This window comes from Sminthopsis crassicaudata, chromosome 2 (assembly GCF_048593235.1).
Source record: "Sminthopsis crassicaudata isolate SCR6 chromosome 2, ASM4859323v1, whole genome shotgun sequence".
In the NCBI taxonomy this organism is placed as follows: Eukaryota; Metazoa; Chordata; class Mammalia; order Dasyuromorphia; family Dasyuridae; genus Sminthopsis; species Sminthopsis crassicaudata.
Genome location: NC_133618.1, coordinates 207,165,277 through 207,171,057, shown reverse-complemented (window position 1 = coordinate 207,171,057; position 5,781 = coordinate 207,165,277).

The following is a 5,781-nucleotide window of genomic DNA, read 5'->3' as shown; positions in this document are numbered from 1 at the left end:
TATTCCAAAAAAATCATTTAAAAAAAGGGAAAAGAACTCGTATGTGCAAGGATGTTTGTGACAGCTCTTTTTGTGGCAACAAGGAATTAGAAAATAAGTAAGTATATGCCCATCAATCAGGGAATGGCTGAATAAATTATGCTATGTGAAAGTAATATAATATTATTGTAGCATTAAAAATGATAAGCAGGCTGATTTTAGAAAGACCTGGAAATATTTATATGAAGTGATGCTGAATGAAGCAAGTCAAACCAGGAATATACACAGCAAAACAGCAGGATTGTGTAATGATCACCTATGATAGACTTGGTTCTTCTCAGCAATCCAGTGATTCAAGGTAGTCCCAATAAACTTTGGATGGAAAATGCCATCTACATGCAGAAAGAGAGCTATGGAGATTGACTATAGATCAGACTATTTTCACCTTTTTTTTCCTCATGATTTTTCTGTTTTGTTCTGATTTTTTTCTCCCAACAAGGTTCATGTGGAAATATATAAAAAATAAATGTTTTTACATGTAATTGGGGAAAATAAAAATAATTAAATAAAAAATAAAGTTACAGCTGGTGGAAGTTCTTAAAAAAAAAACACCTATGTTGATATTTTCCCATCATCTACATTTCACACTATTGCAATAATTTATTTAAGTCTTCACATGTTTTCCTTTATTTTTCAGTCATCATTTCTTGCAGTTCAGCAATATCTCATTGCATTCAACTTGTTTAGCTATTTCCTAACCAATAAAAACCCATCTGTTTAACACAAGTATGGTGATGCTATATGCCAGGGAAAAACCACAAGATTTCAAATGGTAATCCATAGATAGGGCTGTGAAAAGATAAATAGGGTTATATGGTAAGGATAAATAAACTGAAGGATATTAGCAATGATAATCTGTGAAAGAAGTAGAGTGAAAACATTGCCAAGGAAATTCATGATTGGAAAAGGAGGTGGGCCAGCTATCCAGAAAGAATGAAGAACAGATGACAGCAAGAGGGTTGCATAGCCACTGCAAAATGTTAAAAAGAGCCAGAAGAAAACTTCTAGCCCATTGGCTAAATCCCCTATGGAAACCCACAGAAAAAAAAGTGCAAGATGAAAAGGCATAGATGGGATGTAATCTGCCCAGATGAAAGGAAGACTCACCTTAGGGAGATAGAATGGGATGATAATACTTGAGCTAACACCCTCACAAGATTGGTTTTGCTGGGAAGGGATGGGTTTTTGTTATATATGGGAAAGCAGCACAATACGTAGAAAGACAGATGGATTTGCAGTGAGAAGAACTGAGTGAGAATCTCAACTTTGTCATTAACCAAATGGAGCTGGATCTGGATCTGGAGTAAGGAAACTAAATTCAAATCCTTCCTCCATCACTTCCTAGCTTTGTGATGTTGCAAAACTCTTATTCTCAACTTTCTCACCCGTAAAATGGAGATAACAATAGCATCTACCTGCCAGGGATTCTAGAAAGATCAAATAACATGACATATGTCTTATGTAAAGTATTCTGTAAACCTCAGGCTAAGCTGTTATAGTTGCTATGTATGTGACTTCAAACAAATTTTTTCACTTCTCTTCCTCATCCATAAAATGAGAACTAGACTAGATGAACTCTAAGAGTCCCCATGGGTCCTCATTTATGATCCTATAATATTTTTGTTATTATTATTTTCATGGCAAAGGGTTTGGTTCCTATTTCTAAATGCCAAACATTTCTGAGTCTCAGCTAATACTCCTGGACAAGTCAACATGCTTAACTCCAGAGAGACAATCAGTAGATGTTAGTTATATTGAAAAAGCTTAGATGATTTGCTCATTGTGGAAATTTTCTAATGAACTTAAATCTAGCTATAGCTTGTCTTGTAAATTTTCCCGAGCCCACAAAGATAGATCATTTGAAAAGCAAGCTTATGTTCTGAAGCAGCATAAATTTCTGCATCTAATTCCCATTGGCACAAGGGAAAAAACAATTGTCTCCTAAATCATCTAGGTTTGTGATAGAAGAAAAGGCATCAGACCAGAAGTAACAATAAAATGATCTTAAAGGCTTTTTCCTCCCATTAATCTTATAATCAGAGAAACTACACAGCAATACAATCATGCTGAAACAATCAATTAACAGGCATTTTAATTAAGTGCCTACTGTGTGCCAGGCACTACATTAGGTACTGTGTGAAAAAATGTGAGATGGTCCCTGCCCTCATGGAACTTCCATTCTACTGAAGGATCCAATGTTTACATAAGAATAAATAGAGGATAAACATAAAACAAATACATAGTCCTTGGGAGTGGAAGGCTTGCTAGGAATTGAGAGGAATTCTTTCTGAAGTAGATGGCACCTGCGTTGAGCTTTGAAAGGAGTAAGGAGTTCCGATACACTAAGCGGAGGAGGGAAAGCATTATAGATATGGAAGACAACAACTTACAGTTTTAATAGCAGAGGAAAAGAGGTATAGTATTCTAGATATGGGAGGCAACAATCTACAAACAGACAGAAAGAGAAAAGATGGGACTATAAGTAGGCCAGTTTGTCTGGAAGGTGAGAGGGCATGAGGGAGAATGATGTGGAAAGGGTAGGCTAGAACTATATTATTAAGATTCCATGACCAAAAAAAGAGTTAAGATTTTAACCTAATAAAATTAGGTTTCATTACCAGGTAATAATATGATCATAACTGTATTTTAGGAAAATCAATTAGGAAAATCAAAGAGGGGAGAGAAATTAGATATGGGGGTTAATTAGAAAACTTTTAATAACTGGGATGAGATGTGATGAGATCTGGACAAATGTGGTAATTGTATGAATAGAAAAAAAGGAGATGATTTTCAGAGATGTTGAGGAGATAGAATTGACAAGACTTGGCAACTAATTGGTTATGGGAAACAAAGGATAGTAAAGAATTTAGAATGACTTCTAGGTTTTAAAATTAGTTAAAATGAAAAAAATGATGGTTCCCTTGACAGAAATAGAGAAGTTAAAGGGAGGAATCAACTTAGTAGTAGAAATGATAATAAGATCCATTTTGAGCATGTTGAATTTAAGATACATATGGAACCTCCAAGTGTAGAGAATTAGTATACAACTAGCAATGTGGGACTAAAGCTCAGGAAAGATATGAGAGAATAAAGATTTAGGAAGTGTCTACATGGATGAGAACTGGATGCATTGGAGCTGGTGGTATCAAGAGAGAAAATACATAACTTGTTTTTAATTTGATGAGTCAGAAGGCATTTTAGGGCCTAAATTCTATTTGGGGGCAACTAGGAGGCACAAAACCTGGATTCAAATCCCATCTCAGACACTTAATAGCTGTGTGACCATGGGCAAATCATTTAGGCTATGTATCCTTGGTTTCCTCATCTGTAAAGTGAGGGTGACAATAATAGTGCCTACCTCTCAGGGTTGTTGTGAAGATCAAATAAAATCTTAATTACAAAGTTCTTAGTATGGTGCCTCACATGCAGTAGGCACTATGTAAATATTAGCTATTATTATTAATTCCAACTCTGCCACTAAACAGCTAAGTGACTGAACAAATCACCTTTTCCTCACTGAGTCTGTTTTCCAATCTGTAAAATGAAGAGGTGGAGCACTTATTATCTGCCAAGTGGTATGCTAAGCCCTGGGGATAGAAATATAAAAGCAAAGATATTTCCTGCCTTTGCCCACAACACAGACAGGGAAATAGTGACCAGGGAGAATACCTGGGTCCAGAAAACTGGTGGAGAGAGAGACAATTGGAGGTGATGAGGGGAAGAGAGACAGAAAAATAGACAGAGGTGACTGATAAAGCTTTCTTGAAATAACAATGTGAAAGAGTAAGTCACTAATCAAAAGAGCAGGGAACCAGTCCAAAAGTTCATCCAGGATAATGGGAAGTCTGGTGAAGAAGCTGTGAAGGAGGTGACCAGACAGGAAGGAGAAATAAATTTCTAAAATACTGTCCAGTTCCACAATTCTAGTCTATGGGAAATTTGGTTATGTGAGTTTGGGAGAGAAATGTATGTTACTGAGATATTTTTAAACTCCAAATCATATGACTAGATATTTTTTGGGAAAGACTAAAAACATGTTTTAAATGATTAACAGGTTGATCTCAGTTCAAGAATTATTCCTTCTCCCTCCCCCCCCTATTTTTCCCCTCTCAGCTTTAGAGTTTCAAGATGATTTTTCCTAAGAGAACAAACAAAACCTACATCAGTATCCTCCAAATGAGATACATCTGTAGACTTAGTTTGCCCCAACTGAGGCCAAAGCATGCATTTCTTTGGCTCCATCTCATTCATCTGGCTGGTTAACCACAGTACACCAATAAGAAGGGGGGAAAGGATGTAATTAAGTAATGCCTTGTTCCCTTGACAATTAAACACAAATGCATGTTAATCATAACATTATACTATATCCTGATTCTCTGATTTTCCTTCCTCACCTACTGGGTTAACATGGTAAATATTCAATTCACTCCCAGGTCAGGAAAGTCCACAAACATTAACTATCCTGCAATCTATTCTGGACCAGAGTCAATGCCAAGTCAAAATATGGCAGTTACAGCTGCAGACATTTGAGTTGTCCTGCCCTGAAAAGACTGAATTTGAAAGTGAGTGAGAAAAGGAAACACAAATATATATGCTTACCCCAAAACCCACTAAGTAAAACATAGAAGCTGTCTTTCTTGAATCCCAGTTTAATTCTGAGACAATTACAGATCTATCTTCTCTTGTTTCATTTATTTGGGAATTTGTCTGATTTTTTTTAAATTATATGTTTATTTTCATTCTAGTCCAATGTCCAGAACCAAGAGCATATTTGTGATCACTACATATTGGTATTTCCTTTCCTCATTCTTGTTCTCTTTTCCCACTCTCCTTCCCTCTTTTCTTTCTTCTTTTTAAAAATCATTACAGACTATTTTTGAACTGGGCCCACTTTCACACACTAAAATTCAGATGAAGAAGGAGAAGGAGGGGGAGGAAATCTAGGGAAGCCCTGCCAACTGAAAGTTGTTCTGCTTTGGGAAAAAGGAAGGCGTGTTCAGTGGAAATACAGGCTGGGTTCTGATCGGGCGAAAACTTCTTTTCCCTCTCCCTTTCCCTTGGTATCCCTGAGACTTCATGCAACAGCCCAAGCTAAGGGGAAAAGTGAAAATTTGAGGTTAAAATGGAGACTGTAGAGAGAAAAGAAATGGAGAGGGGAATAAAACAAAGGAGAGAGAAAGGAATGATGGAGATGAAGAAAAAATACATGAGAGATTAGAGGGAGGACAAATAAAAGGAAGGAATAGGAAAAAAGGATAGAACATAGGGAAAAATAAAGAGGGGAATGAGGAAGGTAAAGAAAGGGAGGGAGGAAGGGAATTGGGGGAGAACAAATAAAGGAAAAGAAGAGGAAAAAGAAAGGAGAGAATGTGGAGGGAAATAAAGAGAGCAATAAGGAAAATGAAAAAGGAAAGGAGGAAATGAGAGAGATGAAGGAGAGGGGAGAAGAGCAAGGAGAGGAAATACTAATGACAAGATAAGGAATGGAAAGGACAAAAAGAAGGAGATGAGTGAGGCAAAGAAAGGAGGAGAGAAAGGGAGAGAAAAGCAGAGAAAGAAGGGATGGGAAGGGAAGAGTGAAACAGAGAAAAGCAAGACGAGGGAAGGAATGAGTGAATACATCAGGGTGGAAAGAGGGAGGGAGGGCGACTGAGGGAATAGAGAGCAGGGAGGGCCTGAGAGTGGGCTCACCGCCCGCCAGCCCGCCCGCCCCTCCCAGTCCCACCCTCTCCCTCCCTTCCT